General features: G+C 39.3%; 1 protein-coding gene across 2 annotated transcripts in view; it reads left to right on the top strand.

Annotated features, from left to right (window-relative positions):
* Window positions 1-1,699: 1,699 nt before the first annotated feature.
* Window positions 1,700-17,135, top strand: part of RAF1 (Raf-1 proto-oncogene, serine/threonine kinase) — an 84,022-nt gene continuing 68,586 nt past the window's right edge. The window contains exon 1 of one of the 2 annotated variants that reach the window (XM_032841486.1): window positions 1,700-2,055. The gene's annotated coding sequence lies outside the window, so the exon portion shown is untranslated. The remainder of the gene's footprint in view (window positions 2,056-17,135) is intronic. The other variant, XM_032841490.1, reaches the window with a different exon arrangement.

Below are 17,135 nucleotides of genomic sequence, written 5' to 3'. Positions count from 1 at the left end.
ACGTTTTCTTTACAGATGAAGAAACTGAGGAACTGAGGTTTAAATGACTTATCTCAGTCACAAATGAGGAAGTGGCAATCTAAATTCGAAACCAGGCAATCAGATTCCAGGTACTGAAGTCTCAACCCCCAGGCTCTGTTCTAAATGCTTCCTATGTTTTATCTCATTTAATTCTGTGAGGTAGACATTATTGTTATTACTCTTATAAAAAGAAAAAACCCACCAAAAACAACTCCCACGGACCTTCTGTATTCAATGCCCTCCAGTCTTTCCTCTGCATTTATTTGCATGTTGGTCCTCACATAGCCGTCTTATCTTTCTCATCTTGCTTCATCTTCATTTTCCTATACTGCACATATTACTATCTGAATTTATTTTATACTTTCTTTTGGTCTTTCATCTCTAGAAGGCAGGGCTTTTGAATGCAGATTTCCCAACAACCAGAACAATGTGTGGTACACAATAGGCTCCCATAAAAATTTACATAAATGAATGTTGCACATTATTGGGTAGTTTTGTGTGCCTGTGTTTGAATAAATAGCATCCTACCATACAAAATGTTCTTATAAAAATATGTCTTGGATTAGTACATAGATCCTGCTCATTTTTTTTTTTTTTTAAGGTTTCATTTATTTATTTGAGAGAGAGCGAGAGAGAGCGAGTGAGCCTGTGCAAATGCTGGGGTAGAGGCAGACTACCCACTGAGCAGGGAGCCCACAAGGGGCTCCATCTCAGGACCCTGGAATCATGACCCCAGCCCATAACTGGGATCTTTTAAGACAGATAAAATCCCATACTGTGGATGTAGCACCGCTTATTTGTAGTTTTCTACTTAATTAACTCACATATTTGCCAGGGTATCTCTAATGCAAACAATAGGCAATAAACGTCTTAGCACATGCCTGTTTGTGCTATGGGTACACATTTTTTTTAAATTAGTGCCTAAAAGGGGAACTGCTGGCACGAGGGGTATACGCATAAAAAGTGTCAGTAGATAACGCCAAACTGCCCTCCCCATAAGCAATCCTGCCTGAATTAGGGTACATAACAGGTTTTCATATACTTTGGATCAGACTGAATATTATCAGTCTTGTTAACTTTTTGCCAAACTGATGGGGAAAAAGGTCCCCTAATTTACGGAGAGAAAAGTGAGGCTCAGAAAACTTTTACGGTAGGGTGCCTGGCCGGCTCAGAAAAGCATGAGACGCTCGATCTTAAAGAGTTCCACGTATGGTGTAGAGATTACTTACTTAAATAAAATTAAAAAAAAAAAAAAAGGAAAATTTAGGGACTTTCCCATACAACACATAAGTAGCTGAGTGGCGATTCGAATTCCAACATGCCTAAAGATAGCGCCAAAGCTTTACACAGTATACGGTGCGTCCTCCGGTAAGTCTGATTATCTCCGGGTCTTGTGATGCTGGCAGGCTGGCGTTCCTCTCGCAGTTAAGCCCCGGACCCTTCTGAGAGTCCGGGGTGGCCCTTCTCGATTGCCAACGGCACCCACCGAGCGCCAACCTGCACCGGGCCCACAGCAGCCCCGGATCCGAAATGGCGACTGGCGACATCACGAGGCCCCGCCCCCTGGGGGGCGGGGTCCGAGTTCAGACTAGAGTGATAGATGCCCGAACCAAGTTTGCAGCCGAGGCCCGGCAGGCTCGCGCAGAAGCAGAGAGCCAGTGGCGCCGCAGGTCGGGAGGAGGAGCACCGAGTGGAGGGCTCATTTGCCGGGGCCGCCCGAGAGCCTCTTCGTCGCGGGCGTTGGGGCCGCCATCTTAGATGGCGGGAGTAAGAAGAGGACGAGCTTGAGACAGGAAGGCTTTCCTGCGGCTCTCCTTGGGCCCGGAAGAGGGCCAATTGGCCCGGCTTTGGGGCGTGTGCCCCGAGGCGCGGAGCGCGGGTGCGACGATGCGGGGACTGCCCGGGGCCCCGTCCCCTGGGCTAGGGACGCGCCGAATGTGACCGCCTCCCGCTCCCTCACCCGCCGTGGGGAGGAGGAGCGGATCAGACGCCGCCGCCGGACGACGGGACACGGAGGCGGTTCGGCTCCTTCAGGTAGGCGGCAGGGTCGGCCCTGGCTGCCGGGGGATCCGGGCGGCGGGGCTGAAGGGGCAGAGTTCTCCAGCGTCCAGGCCTGGGCGGCGTTGATGGAGCGACCCGGCAACTGCCGGGTGGGGGCCCGGGCCAGGCCGCTGTCACCCCGGGTGGCGCTGGACGGGCGGGAGCCTTGGAGCCCGGTGTCATGGCCGGCCAGCCGAGTTTCCACATCCCCACTCAAATTTCCTTGTGTTTCGGGGAAACGTGCTAGCGCCACCCCTGTACTCGGTGCACATTCCTTATATTTTGGTAATGGGAAAATCTGTCCAGAATAGCCCCGTATCTGTGTTGTCATTCAGGTGGACTAATTCCTTTTCTTTCTGGGCGCGGAGGGGGGGGGTGTCCCAGTCTTGCATCTTATCTCAGAGTCCGTCACTCAAATGACACCCTTATAGGGAGGACGAGAAGAATTGGGGACGAGAGGAGGAAGTGGGTCAGTGCCCCACCACAAAGATATAGGGGGCCTCGCCTTGGGTTTCGGGACTCTGGGTTACTAATGAAAGGTTTGGGATGCGTATACTGAGGTTTGGCCCTGGGATGCTTCGGAATGAAGATCCAGGGCTGTCTTTTGTGTAAAGTGAGAGCCGCCAGGACGCTTCGGTTCTGCCGCTGCAGAGGTTCAGCAGAGCTATTCGATGCCCAGAAAGAGGAGTTGGAACATCATGAGAGGAGAGGCGGCTGTGTTCATTCATTGTTCTCATTTCAGGGCTCTGGGTGTGCCCTCTGGTATTCATTTCTCTGGTGGGAAGAATGTTAGGATCCCCTATGTCTCCTTGAGATGTGACCGGCTTCTAGAGAGTCGTTTAATCTAAGTAGGAACGAATTCAGCTCACGTTCGTGGAGTATTTCTGCCTGCTTCGTCCTCTGTGGGCTGAGTGGAGGGAACCTGCTCTTCTTTCTTCTCACCAAGGCGTGAAAACAATGCGCTATGATAAGGATGGACTTACTGAGTGTTGTGGGAATTTGGAACAGCTAGTTTTGCCTGGGGGAGTTGGGGAAGCTTGAACACTGGAGGGAACTTTTGCGGCCAGTTTTGGACTGATGAGTAAGTGCTTACCAGGTGAGGAGAGGAGAGCATTATAAAGCTGAAGAACCGCTGGTACAAAGGCATAGAGACATGCAGGAGTTGGGATGAGTTTGGGGTGCAGGAAGGAAGTGGTGAGAGATGAGGGTCTAAAAGAAAAGTTGTGAAGGATCTTTGTTGGAGACAGTGAACTAGTTGATTTAATTTGGATTATTTTAAATGAATATTCTAATTTTTTCTTGCTGATAACTAATTTCTCCCTTTATGATGTTGAAGCTGATAGTAACTGAAAAGATGTACTGTGTTAAAACCATTTAAGAACATTTTTGATAAGTGCCTTATGTCAGATGTTTTGCACTTACACGGTGGTGAATGAACTGAACTTCATATTCGTAGGTGTTTTTGTAAAAGATTTTTCTAACCTTTTGCTTGCTCACTAAAATGTTGACTTTATGCATGTAGCGCATGCTGCTAATACTGCCTTTTAAATGGCTGTTCGCAATAAAAACCACACTCCCCAGTCATGTAGAAATTGGAAGATTATTTGAAACAGCTGAAAGTATTTTTAATTTATTGTGTTGTATATTTAGTAAACTTTCTTTGCATTGATTCTGTGGTTTTCAATTTTGTTATAAAGTCTTTAGCTCTATAAACATAATTTACCCCAAATCTCTCTATTGTTGTGATTAATGCTTAAGGTAATGTGATTATTATGGTCTTAACAGACTTTAGCTAGCAGTTCCTGAGTTTTTCTTGGGTTGTGATTACATGCCACTGAAGAACATTATTAAGAGACTTTTGGCTTGTTTTCACCCTTATCACTTCAAGGGCTAAGCTGTTTAAAATGCAAGAGAAACATTTGACCCCGTTGAACACTGGATATTTGGAAAAATAAACCTGTTAGTGTTTCTGCTGGAAAAGCTTATCTTTTAGGTATGTGGTGTTTGTGATTAAAACTTGTAGTGGGGTTGCTTAGCCTTGTTAAAACTTTTGTCAGTAGTTGAAAAGTGTAAGCCTTCAAAGTAGTAGGCTTGAGTGAAATACATTAGAACATACTTTACGGGATTTGGGTTAGCAGAAGAAAACAGGGAAACAGATTAAGCTGGTCATTTGTAATGAAAAGGATCTAAAAGGTGAAAGGGAGAATGGTTAAACATCAAATATTGTATTACAACTGCTCTGAAACTAGTTGTGTTTAGTTTAAAACATGCCATTTGTGAAAACCAAAGTAAGTGGTTTGCTGTGAGGATTAAACAACAACTTCTTGGAAGTTAAATTTCCAGAAGTACTAGGTTACTTATTAAATGGAAAATACAATTAATAACTTTAAATTACTATTTAAAGTAGTTTGTTAGTAGTAGATGTATGATTCTACATTCTAATTTCAGATAAAACTTTGTTAGTAACCTGCCTAAAAATAGAAAAATGTTACATGAGGGAATGCTTTTGTTTGCATGTTAGGAACATAATAGGCCATACATAATAATCCTGGTCTTGGGAGGAGCTTGTTAGCCAAACAGCATGCCTTAATGTTGACTTGCAGAAGAGAATTTTAAATATTGCTTTTGAAAGGCAGTGGACTGTGTGACAGGAGGGGGTTTATGAAACCATAAAATCGAACTTGTAAAGGTTTTTTGTTTTTCAAATTGTACAGGTCATGGAAATAATTTCTTTAAAACTAGTTGAAAAATTGCTCACCTTGACTAAATTAATTGGGAGACCAAGGAACAATGGGCTTATTTACGATGAGGTTGTGTAGAGTTATAGGTTGTTGTATTGTGTGTGTGTGTTTATGTGTATGATTGGTTCAGAATTCCTATTTGCTAAACTGACTAGGTGCTAAATGTAACACTACATGTTTGCATTACAATTTAGTTAGTATTTCTGGTATAGGGCTATACTGCCTTGTCTATCATCGTCATGATAGTAATGGTGGGGTATTTTATTCTTGCCTTAAAAGTAGAGTAAAAATTGCTTAATTTTGTATTAAAGTTTTCATCTTTTATTTTACAGTGATTGAATCATTTTGTTCCTCCGTTTCTCCCAGAATACTTGTGTAGCTCTCATTGATTTTCCTGGTTAACTTCAGAGCTTTTTAGCTTTTCTTCTAAAATTGCTCCTAAAATCTCAGTTTAACCAAGGAAAATGTCAAGTGGGTGTTGTTTCTTTGTTATTGGTTTTGGCCCAGGCTATCTCAAGTCTCTCTGGCAAATCATTCATAAAGTGTGTTAATTGCTTCACATTCCAATCAGTGTACATAGTTTTTCTTGAGGAACACTTGACACATAGTTTTATTTTTAGACCAGATTCTAAGGGATTTTACAGAGGTAGGGATTAACAATCCCAAAGCTAGTTTCAAATTTTTAAATCTTTGTGATTTTGAGATTGTTGGTATTTTTGGTTAATGAATGGAAAGCAGCGGGCAATGACAATGTTTTAGGGGTCCAAGTATGTTTAAGTGCTGGTGAGGACTTTGTGGATTTTGCTGGTGTCCTCTTCTTCCTCTTTCAACCTGTTGGATTCTATTTATTGTCATATAGTAACAAGCATAAGTACATTTTTACTGTTGGAATCAGGATCTTCTATTTTCTTCCATCCTGCTATGGAAAACAAAAGTGGTTTGACTTCTTTGAAGGTACTTAATACTAGGCATCACAGTTGGGACAGTGTTTACTTTTTTCCATCCATGTACATTTCTGATGGAAGAGTCAGGCTAATTACTGTTTAACTGTGTTAATGTCTTTAGAATTAGGAATTTTTGTTCCTTTTTTCTTTTCTTTTTCTTTTTTCTTCTTCTTCTTCTTTTTTTTTTTTTTTTAAGTAATCTCTACACCCATCATGGGGTTCAAATTTACAACCCCAAGATCAAGAGTCGCATGCTGTATTGACTGAGCCAGCTAGGTCTTAATCTAGGTATTTCTGAGGCATCCTTTACAAGCATGGATAGCTTTTAACATCTCTCCATTACCTGGGTTTGGGATGGGTGAAATCCTGAATTTTCCCTGGAAGAATATGACTTTTGTTCTCTGTGGGAGATCTCATTGGGAGACTCAGAATTTCTAGGAGAGGCATTTCTCTGGATTGAGAAGATCATTCAGAAAGGAACTGCCATTTGCATTTAAGATAATTTGTTTACAGTAGAAAAGACTGGAAAGAGTTCAAATGTCCAACGTTAGTGAAATGATTAAGTAAATGGTGGTACAGCCACTTGATGGGGCACTGTACTTGTCATTAAATATGGATTATATGACGCATTGATAACATGGAAAATGTTGAACACAAAATTATCTGGAACGATTACAGTTTTATTAAAAAATACAGTGGAATATTGTTTAGTATAAAAAGAGATGGTGTACTGATACATTCTCCAACATGTATAAACCTTGCAAACAGGTTAAATGAAAGAAGCCAGTCATAAAAGACCATATATTTTATGATTCCATTTGTATGAAATGTCCAGAATAGGCTAGTCCACAGAGACAGAATGTAGGTTAGTGGTTGCCAGGGGCTGGAAGGAGTACGGGAATGGACAGCAACTGTGATAGGGTTTTTTTTTTTTTTTTGGAGGGATGAAAATGTTCTCATATTGATTGTGGAGATTGATGCACAACTCTTGAATATTAAAAAACCATCAAATTGTACACTTCAAGTGGGTGAGTTGTATGTGAATTACATCTCAAGCTGTTCTGAAAAAAATCTCAAAACCTACACATGGGAAGAAAATACATGTAGATGTTAACAGTTACTGTTAAACAGTAGAAATAAGAATAATGTTCTTTGGGGCACCTGGGTGGCTCAGTGGATTAAAGCCTCTGCCTTCGGCTCAGGTCATGATCCCAGGATGCTGGGCTGTCTGCTCTGCGGGGAGCCTGCTTCCTCTTCTCTCTCTCTGCCTGCCTCTCTGCCTACTTGTGATCTCTGTCTGTCAAATAAATAAATTAAAAAAAAAGAATAATGTTCTTTATACTTCTTATATTCTCTGAATGTGTTGCTTTTATAATAGAAAAATGCATTTAATAAAGTTAATTAATTGGGGCACCTGGGTGGCTCAGTCGTTAGGTGTCTGCCTTTGGCTCAGGTGGTGATCCTGGGGTCCTAGGATTGAGCCACACATTGGGCTCTCTGCTTGGCATGAAACCTGCTTCTCCCCCTGCTTGTGTTTCCTCTCTCACTGTGTCAAATAAATAAATCTTTATTAAAAAAGTTACTTAATTGTATTCATGGTGTGGGTCTTTATGTTACCCCAGACATTCAGTTACTGTCAGATTCCGTTGACAACTATATTTTTGAGCTTCTTTTAGCTGTTTTCTTTTTTTCTCCAGATTAAAGCAGGCTTTTCTTACTGTTAGCCTTGAGTGTTGTTAGAACGTCCAAAGTGAACTCCTTTTTCTTATTTCTTCCCATGGCAGTGCTTTCTCCACATTGCTATCAGATTCACTCTTACTGTGCAGATTCTTAAAAATTAAATTTTATTAATTTTTTTGAATAGATAATACTGTCACATGCCACAAAATTCAAAGGATACAAAACTTTTGGCAGAGTAAGTAAAGTGTAGAGTAATTCTACCTCCCCCTTTGTTCCCCAGCTACCCAGCTTTTTTTTTTTTTTTTTTAAAGATTTTTATTTATTTATTTGACAGAAGCAGGCAGAGAGGGAGGCAGAGAGAGAGAGGAGGAAGCAGGCTCCCCACTGAGCAGAGAGCCCGATTCGGGGCTCCATCCCAGAACCCTGGGATCATGACCTGAGCCGAAGGCAGAGGCTTTAACCCACTGAGCCACTCAGGTGCCCCGCTACCCAGCTTTCTTTCATGGAGGGGAATAATGGGGTTTTTAAGTATCCTTTTTTTTTTTTTTTTTTTAAAGATTTTATTTATTTATTTGAGCTCGAGAGAGAGGGCACTCGAGTGCACAAGCAGAAAGAGGGTAGCGGGAGAGGGAGAAGCAGGCTCCGTTGATCAGAGAGCCTGACAAGGGGCTCTATCCCAGGACCCTGGATTATGACCTGAGCTGAAGGCAAGATGCTTAATGGACTGAGCCACCTAGGTGCCCCTTATGTATCCTATTTTGTGATGATAACAATATTCAAATGTAGATGTACTGGCCTTACTTCTGTTGGCAAATCTTCCAAGAGTGTCCATTGCCTATCGGACTAAACATAGTTCTTGCTTAATGAAGATTCCTCATACTATCTTTGGTGGAATTCAAAAGTCTTTTTTTTTTTTTTTAAGCACTTACGTAGGTGCAGTCTAGTGTGCTTCATGCAGGGTAAATGAGGCAAGTTCCTGCCTTCAACGACCTTATCTAATGAGGAGAGATTGACACAATTTCCTTACTTTTATCTGTTCCTCTTTTAAGAGCCATTTTGAACACCATCTTTTAAATACCATTTCCTGATCTTTTTTTCCTCTTCTCACTCATTATTTTGTTTCCTTCCTTGAGCCCCGCCTTGAAACTTTACTGCATTTACTTTTCATGCTATCATTTCTGAGTTTACTGTCCTGTTAGATTATACAGAAAAATGCATACTCTACTCCATATGCAGTTCCTTATTTATTGATGTTTGTAAAAAAAAAAAACTTTCCCTTTGAGAAGCTGAGGGACCATGGTTCTGTGCTTCAGTGACAGTGTTGAGTCTACATTCCAAGACATAATACTAGGTTTTATTTATTTATTTTTAAAGATTTTTATTTTATTTATTTGACAGACAGAGATTACAAGTAGGCAGAGAGGCAGGCAGAGAGAGAGGGGGAAGCAGGCTCTCCACCGAGCAGATGCGGGGCTCGATCCCAGGACGCTGGAATCATGACCTGAGCCAAAGGCAGAGGCTTTAACCCTCTGAGCCCCCAGTCACCCCAATACTTTTATAAGTATAAGTATTTATAACTTTATTAACTTTTATAAGACCTATTTAAACCTAAATGATTTTATAAGACCTATTTAAACCTAATGATTCCCTTTTTTTTGGGAGGGGGTACTATGCACTATAGATTTTACATGTATTTATTGTGACGCATATCAAAGTATTTGTTTACTCCTTTCCCTAGAAGATTGTATCTTAATCACCTTTGACTACCCAGAGTTTAGCATAATGGCTAACACCTGATTGCAGCCAAATTGTTGATTGTAAGGTGCTAAATAGTGTTAATTGAATTTTTTGTATAGATATCCTACAACTCTGGCTAAGTTCCTTAAAGGTGGGGCATATCTTATTCTTGTTTATAAATCTCTAGTTCTTGAAACTTTGTCTTGATTATGTAACAAACATTAACTGAATGAGTGGAGATTCAGAGGTTAATCACCTATGGCCTTAGTTCCTTCCTACTGTCCATCACAAACACACAAATGCTTACTATTAAGAGGATATACTTACTAAACTTAAACTCAGAACTTTGTAACATAGGATGTAAGTAGGATATCTGTTGAAGGAGTCATCTTGCTTATTGGCCTCCCACTCCATGGGGCTTTATTTGTAGATGGCTTGGGGTTCTCACTGCCAGCTCCATGAGGGCTTTGCCTGCTTTAGCAGTTCCCTGATTCCCTGGCCTAAGCACTTTTGTCATGCTGGCTATTTCCCTCTGTATTCATAGGCTTTATACATGGAAGAGCATTTTAACCAGAGGAAATGTGAGGGGGTATGTGATATTCTACCTTCCTTCACATTAGGACTGGAATTAGAGTGCAGTTGTGAATTGTGAGAGTAGAGATCATGACCTTCATGACTCATGTTTAGCTAACAGTGTGAAATGGGCCCCTTAGGCTTTTTTGGAGGGGGGCAGGTAAACTATACATAAAATTTACCATTTTAGCCATATTTGAGTGTACTCTTCAGTGGCATTAAGTACATTCAGAGCATTGTGCAACCATCACCACTATCTATTTCCAGAACATTTTCATCATCCTTAACAACTCTGTACCCATTAAACAAAACTCTCCATTCCTTCCTATTTCTGGAAATTCTACCATGAATTTGCTCATTGCAAGTACCTCATATAAGGGAGAATCATACAGGATTTGTGATACTGCATCTGGTTTACTTAATGTTTTTCCAAGACCCATCCATATTGTACCATGTATCAAAATTTCATTCCTTTTTATGGCTGAATAATATTCCTGTGGATGTGTGTAAGGTATTTTGTTTATCCATTCGTCTGTTGATGGATTCTTGGGTTATTTCCACCTCTTGGCTGTTGTGGATAATGCTACTGTGAATATTCATTTACAAGTGTCTGTTTCAGTCTCTGCTTTCAATTCTTTTGGGTGTATGCGCCTAGGAGTGGAATTGCTGGATCATATGGTAATTTGCTTTTAACTTTTTGAGGAACTGCCAAACTGTTTTTCACAGCAACTGCACCATTTTACATTTCTACCAGCAATACATAAGGGTTCCGGTTTCTTGACATCTTTGTCCATGCTTGTTATTTTCCATTTTTTTGATAATAACTATCATAATGGGTGTGAAGCAAACAGGAAACTTAGAAGTTGCATATTTCTCTATATTTGCATCTGATAGATTCTTTTTACCCTTATAAATTTATTTGTACGTAATGCTTTTCAAAGACGTATCATACAACTAATGATTCATCTTTTTTGAAAAGAATAAATTTTTTTGCTAAGCTAGTACATGTAGTTGGTGTAGTTACCTTCTTTATACCCTGTATCCTTTTAATTTTAAGTGTATTCTGTCAACTAGTGAAAGATGATTTCAGTTAATCCTGCAAGATAGGATCTTTTAAATGAAAAAAGTAGAGTACTAAAATTAATACATGAAGATCTAATCTTTATAAAGAAAAATATTTACAAGTGCATAGAAAATATTAGGTACATATGTCCATGAATGTTGGCAAGGGCCATCTCTAGGTTATTATTTTTTGTATTTTTCCATGTTTTTCAGGCCCCCCCCACGAACATGTAGTCTGTAATTAGTGGTTGTTTTTTTTTTTAAGATTATTTATTTTTTAGAGCGCATGTATGTGAGCACATGGTTGGTGGGGATGGGAGGGATGGGGCAGAGGTGGAGAGAATCCTGAAGCAGACCCCTTGCTGAGTGCAGAGCCCCATATGGGGCTCAGTCCCAGGACCCTGAAATCATGACCAGAACCCAAATCAAGAGTTGGCTGCTTAACTGACTGAGCCACTGAAGTACCCCTGTACTTAGTATATCTTTTAAAAAACTAATCGATTGGAAAACATAAGTTATTACAAAAAGCCTGTGTATACATGTGCATATGACATCTGTATGGGATTATAAACTTGGAGAAAATACCAAAAAGTAATGGAAGGTTGTTAACATAGGTTACTTGGTGGGGGTTAGAAGGGGGAAGAAAGGGAAGGGTAAAGCAAAGAAGGGATTTAAAAAAAACATTAGGTACTATAGAAAAAAAAGAGTAGAGGTTTTATAAGGTACTGAGGATGGGGAGGGGTTGCTATTTATAATGGGTGTGTTTGTAAAGTCATTAAATACGAAGATTTAAAAAGTAAAAGACTGTACTAGTCTTAATCAGACTTGTTTCCAAACTTTTCCTCTTCTCTACTCCTGGTTACACTTTGGCTTTTATTTTACCTCTGCATCTGTCTATTGAAATGCTACCCCTTCTAGTTCAAGTACTATAGTGAAGTCATCCTTAACTGTCCACCTCTTTCTCCACTCAAGTTAGAGGTAACCTTTCCACACTCCCAATTTCAGAGTTTTCTTTAAGGGGCACCTGGGTGGCACAATTGGTTGAGCAACCCACTCTTGGTTTCAACTTAGGACATGATCTCAGGGTTGTAAGATCGAGTTCAGTGAGGAGTCTGCTTCAAATTCCCTCTCTTTCAAATAAATCTTAAAAAAAAAAAAAAAAAGTCACTACCCCTCCGCCCCTCTGCCCCTCCCCGCAAAAGGCTGCCATATTTTGTTGTAGGCCTGCTTGTTATCCTGAAGGTTCTTAGCACAGTGCCTAGCACATAGTCTTTGGTAAATGATGGTCCTTCTACTTTAAAAGCTTCTGGAAGGCAAGGGGCAATGTCTTGTGAATTTTATATTCTTCAAAGCAGCTAGTGGTTGAAAGTAGATTCTTAGAAATTGTTGAATGAATAGTGCTCCTTATTCTTTTTTTCCTCTCAGTTCTATGACTGGTTGCAGTATATACAAAAGCATCTGGTTCCTTAGATTATATATTAGTTATTTTTATGTTGTAGATAGTGATTTAGTATCCATGAAAAAGGTTAGGATAAATATTGTAATTCTATCTTTTCTCCATTAATATTTTATTCAGATACTTGAGCACCTAATTTTATGTAAGGTGCACTTTACTGGATGATGGAGTATAACAAGATGTAAGAAATATAAATATAAGATATATAAATAAATACAAGAATTTCCTTAAGGCATTCATTCTTTGATGTATAATTACATAGGTTACATTTTCATGTTTTTTTAATCCTGTGGCAAAGTACCTAGGTATAATTTAGAGCTTTAATGAATTAGTGGCCTAATTACAGGGGAAACTTGTGCACATGTTCTTGTTTTAAGAACATTATTCTTGAAAAGTTAATTTAAAATATTTTCTGAAAAAAAAAAAAAAAGATACTATAGATTTTTACAGGCGCCTTCTTGTAATTCTACAAAGTTCTTAAGGCAAGCGACCTTTGGGGATACCACTAAAGACTAAGGAAATCTTTTCTGTATGAGAGGCGTTGACTCTGGAAGGACTTATAGGAGATTTGACTGAATCAGATGGTTACTTCTTAAAATTGTTCTGCCAAGTTTGAAGGACTGTCTCCTATCTCAAGGATAGATGCTAGTGTCTGCCTGTGCCAGTGTGCAAAATAGTGAATTTATTTATTTTATATTTCATGTCTTTATTCTTCAGGAAGGCAAAAGGCTATTTTTTAAGTTCTTGTTGATTATGCAAGATTTGCCACTAAGATTCGTGCCTTTTTTTTTTTTTTAAGATTTTAGTTTATTTATTTGACAGAGCTCACAAGTAGGCAGAGAGAAGAGAGAGGGAAGCAGGCTTCTTGCTGAGCAGAGAGCCTGATGTGGGGCTCGATCCCAGGACCCTGAGATCATGACCTGAGCCAAAGCCAGAGGCTTAACCCAGTGAGCCACGTAGGCACCCCAAGATTCATGCTTTTTATGTGGAATAGAAATGAGCAGTACAGGGTTGCCTGGCTGGCTCAGTTCGTAGAGCATGCAACTTTTGATCTCAGGGTTGTGAGTTCAAGCCCCACACTGGGCATAGAGCTTACGTTAAAAAAAAAATATAATTAATTAATTAAGTGATACAAGGTTAAGTCAGTGTTTCCAGGTATTAGCAGGGTGAAATATCTGGATGGTTTTTGTTTACCTTCCTTCCCCTTTATGCAGCCATCTTACCACCTCATTATTACCTGACCATGTGAATGTTCATCCCTAGACCAGATTTTATTTGTGCATTACATATGTTGGTACTTTTGTTAATGGTATACTTTGTAAATGGGTCTGTTCATTTTAAAATTAGCAGTGTTAACTACCTAAATAAAGAAACTGACAGGTTTGGAGATGAAAAGTAAAACTTGGGCTGAAAAAGAGTTCAAGATAAAGTGACTTTAAAAATAATGAAAAACTAATTTATGGCAAGGGTTAAAATTAAATTGTTCCTAGAGGTCTTTTACTGTGGGGCTGATTGGATTGCTTTAACATATTGTTTTGAACTAGCTGATTTTTAACCCGATTACTTTTTAAAAAGTTAAAATCTTTTCTAAACTTGGGCAGTCCTGAACTTTTGCAAGGGTAGAGTGTCACATTTCCTCATGTGTCTTTATGCTACTCAGTCATCTGATGAAGTTGCCAGTTTGTGGTCAGAAATTGAGAAAGAGGAGTGAGGAAACTCAAAATATTGACACACATACCACCGTGCAGTGCATCAGAGTGCCCTTTTGGACTGGTTGGAAAACTGTAACCTAAGCCTTTTCCAAACTAGACATATTATTATTTCCTAGCTTGGATGAGATGGCTTTTGATTTTTTAAGTATTTGAGCATGTCTGTCAGCAGAAACTTTTTCTTTGTGAGGGTAATTTTTTCCAGTGTTGTGTGACCAATTGAATAATAATAATAATAATACTAAGGAAACAAACACTGAAGGAAGCTTGTGGAAATCATGAAAAATTGATCACCCAATCTCTCAGGTAGACCAAGGCTTGACTGAAGGAAGGAATGAGCTTAATGGAGAAATTAATAGTGAAGTTGCATTATAAGCACTTTAAAATATGAATATTCAATTATGTTTTCACTCTGCCAAAAAATAAAGGTTTTTAATAGCACAGGCAGTTTCAGCCACCGTTACTCATACTGAGTATACGTTCTTGTGCGATTTTTATTGCATTTGAAAAAAGTGATCTGTTTTGTTATTCTAAGTTTTCACAAGCCTTATAGTTTGACTGTGGCACAGGTGAGTTTGATTCTTTTTTGTCTAAAGATAACGTAAAAACAAGAAGACCATAGATAATAGCTTACCTTTATTGTTACCTGCCATGTTCTTTAAAGAGCTGACTTCAATTCATTTAATCTTCCCAACAGCCTGATGATAAAGGTAAATTATGATCTTTATTTTAAAGAGGAAGAGAGAGAGACATAGAGTAAATACCCTAAATGCAGCCCATCTATTTAGGGAGAGATTAAAGGGATTTTCTAGGGTAATTTGGACTCCATCCTATACCCTAGCTTCACTGTAGAAATTAGCCCCTATGTATGATGCAAACTTAGTGTTTTTGTTAGAATTCTGGGAATGCCTTCCACATCATACTTTTCTTTATGATATGTGGTAGTTTTCTTTCCTTCTTACAGGCCGTATATTATTGACCCCTCCTAATCCCTTTATTATTATTATTATTTTTTTTAAATTTCTTTTCAGCGTAACAGTATTCATTGTTTTTGCACCACACCCAGTGCTCCTGTATTATGTTTTAAACTAAATACTGAAGTTCTGGAAGGCAGGGATCCAGGTCTTAAACTAATTTGCCTCTTCAAGTACTCATTTTTCATAGAACCCTCAGAGATAGCCCCTTTGAAGAGTTTTCTTAACTTTTGTTGACCTAAATGGAAATACTTATTTCCATTATTCTTTTTTCTGTAAGATGATAATGAATCATTTTGCTAATACTTTATATGTGAAAACTTTTCTTCAATATTTGATTTAGGGATTTAGTTTAAAATAACACGTTTAGAAAAATTCTTTCTAAAATGTTTTCTTTTTCCACTAATCAGTGTTTCATAAACTTCTAGGAAACATGCTATCACTTGCTTATGTGTAAAGCATACCCGGTTTATGCAAGTACAGGGGAAGGATTGTGAGCCTACGCTGAAGCCTTTAATCTAAAGCTTGGAGTGATTGGGGGTACTCACCTGATAGTTTATCTTAAACATTTATCACTTAATGGAGGGACTTCTCTTTTTGGAAAGTTTTCTGTGCTAATTTTGCCAATTCTCTCTCTTTTTTTTTTTTTAAGATTTTATTTATTTATTTGACAGAGAGAGAGAGAGAGATCACAAGTAGGCAGAGAGGCAGGCAGAGAGAAAGGGAGGAAGCAGGCTCCCTGCTGAGCAGAGAGCCTGATGCGGGGCTCAATCCCAGGACCCTGGGATCATGACCTGAGCCGAAGTCAGAGGCTTTAACCCACTGAGCTACCCAGGTGCCCCTAATTTTGCCAATTCTTATGAGAGTGTTTAAAATGCTGGAATTTTAGGGGCGCCTCGGTGGCTCAGTCAGTTGAGCATCCAACTCTGGATTTCAGCTCAGGTGGTCATCTTAGGGTGGTGAGATTGAGCTTGGGGTTGGCCTCTGGGGTGAATGTGGAGTCTGCTTGAGATTCTCTCTCTCTCCTTCCTTTGCCCCTCCCCCTGCTCGCTCTCTCTCTCAATAAATAAATAAGTAAATACATAAAATCTTTAAAAAAAGAAGGTGCCTGGGGTACCTGGGTGGCTCAGTCAGTCAGGTGTCTGCCTTCAGCTCAGGCCATGATCCCAGGGTCCTGGGATGGAGCCTCCATCGGGCTCCCGGCTCTGAGGGGAGACTGGCTTCTCCCTCTCCTTGTGCTTGCATGCACATGTCCTGTCTCTCTCTCTCTCAAATAAATAAGATATAAAAAAAATTAAAAAGATGCTTGGAATTTTATGTGATAGATAATTCTGTGGAAAATAAGCATAGTGCAAAGATATCTAAAATGATTTATTGGCTTCTATTTTAAAACTTCATTATGGGGGCACCTGGGTGGCTCAGTTAAGTATCTGCCTTCAGCCTCGGCTCAAGTCATGATCCCAGGGTCCTGGGATCGAGACCCTCATTGGACTCCCTGCTCTGCGGGAAGCCTGCTTCTCCTGCTCCCACTCCCCCTGCTTGTGTTCCCTCTCTTGCTTTGTCTTTCTCTGTCAAATAAGTAAATAAAATCTTAAAAAAAAAAAACACCTGCCAAACTGTTTAAAAAAATAAAGCTTCATTATACAATTAAGTAGTTAAAGCAGAGTAGAGATACATCTTTGGAATTGTATTATGATCGGAATGGCTATTAGTGGCTTTAAAAATTATGAATTACTTCGTTTATTTCATTGTTACCATTTCTCCTGCTTTATATTCCCAGTCTATTTTCTGATTTATCAGAAAGATATTTAAATATTAGAATACTTGAATTAGTTTACTAGTTAAAATGTAAACTGACATATACTTCAAATATAATTGTATACCATATAGTGTAAATAGAGCTACTTTTACCTGTATTTTACTTAAAGAGCAGTGAATTGGGATATTTTATATTTCTCTTACGCATTAAGTCACTGTAAGTTGTACATGGCATTTGGTTTATTTTCTCTTTATCTTTGATATTAAATCTTACTTCTCCTATTCTAGAAAAGTAGAAATAACCTTTTTGAGGAAATGATGAATCCCAGCAGAAAGGTATTCTCCAGAAAAGTTGTGTTCGTTAATTTTAAGTAATTTAGCAGTGTGTTGTTGTCCTGTACAAGTCCAGGATAAACTAATGGGTAAAGTATCCAGAATTG

Source organism: Lontra canadensis, unplaced genomic scaffold (genome assembly GCF_010015895.1).
Source record: "Lontra canadensis isolate GAN:19392208 unplaced genomic scaffold, GSC_riverotter_1.0 scaffold124, whole genome shotgun sequence".
In the NCBI taxonomy this organism is placed as follows: Eukaryota; Metazoa; Chordata; class Mammalia; order Carnivora; family Mustelidae; genus Lontra; species Lontra canadensis.
The sequence above is the reverse complement of the archived record's forward strand: the minus strand, read 5'-3'. Positions and strand labels throughout refer to the sequence as shown.